This window comes from Erithacus rubecula (genome assembly GCF_903797595.1).
Source record: "Erithacus rubecula genome assembly, chromosome: 2".
Classification (NCBI taxonomy): Eukaryota; Metazoa; Chordata; class Aves; order Passeriformes; family Muscicapidae; genus Erithacus; species Erithacus rubecula.
In genome coordinates this window covers 13,945,048-13,945,382 of record NC_136685.1, presented here as the reverse complement: position 1 = coordinate 13,945,382, position 335 = coordinate 13,945,048, and positions in this window count along the sequence as shown.

Below are 335 nucleotides of genomic sequence, written 5' to 3'. Positions count from 1 at the left end.
CGCGCCAGCGCCCGGGCAGCGCCGCAGCCAATGGGGAGCGGCCGCGCCAGCGGCTGCGGCGCGCGGGGGTGGGGAGGCGCCGGGGGGCGGTGGCGGCGGCCGGGCAGGGCAGGGCGGGGCGGGCGTTGGGAGCTGGCGGGCCTGCGGCCGTGGTGCAGGTGGCCATGGTGACCTCTGGCGCGCTCTGGTGCCCCGAGCAAAGCTCCCTCGCTCTGCTTCCAGCAGTTTCCGAGGATCTTGCCCCGTGCAGAGCGCCCCCAGCCGCTCCCGCCTCAGCACGGGCGGGCGTCCGGGCCTGGGCCCGAACCCGCGCAGCCCTTCAGGGAGAAGGAGGG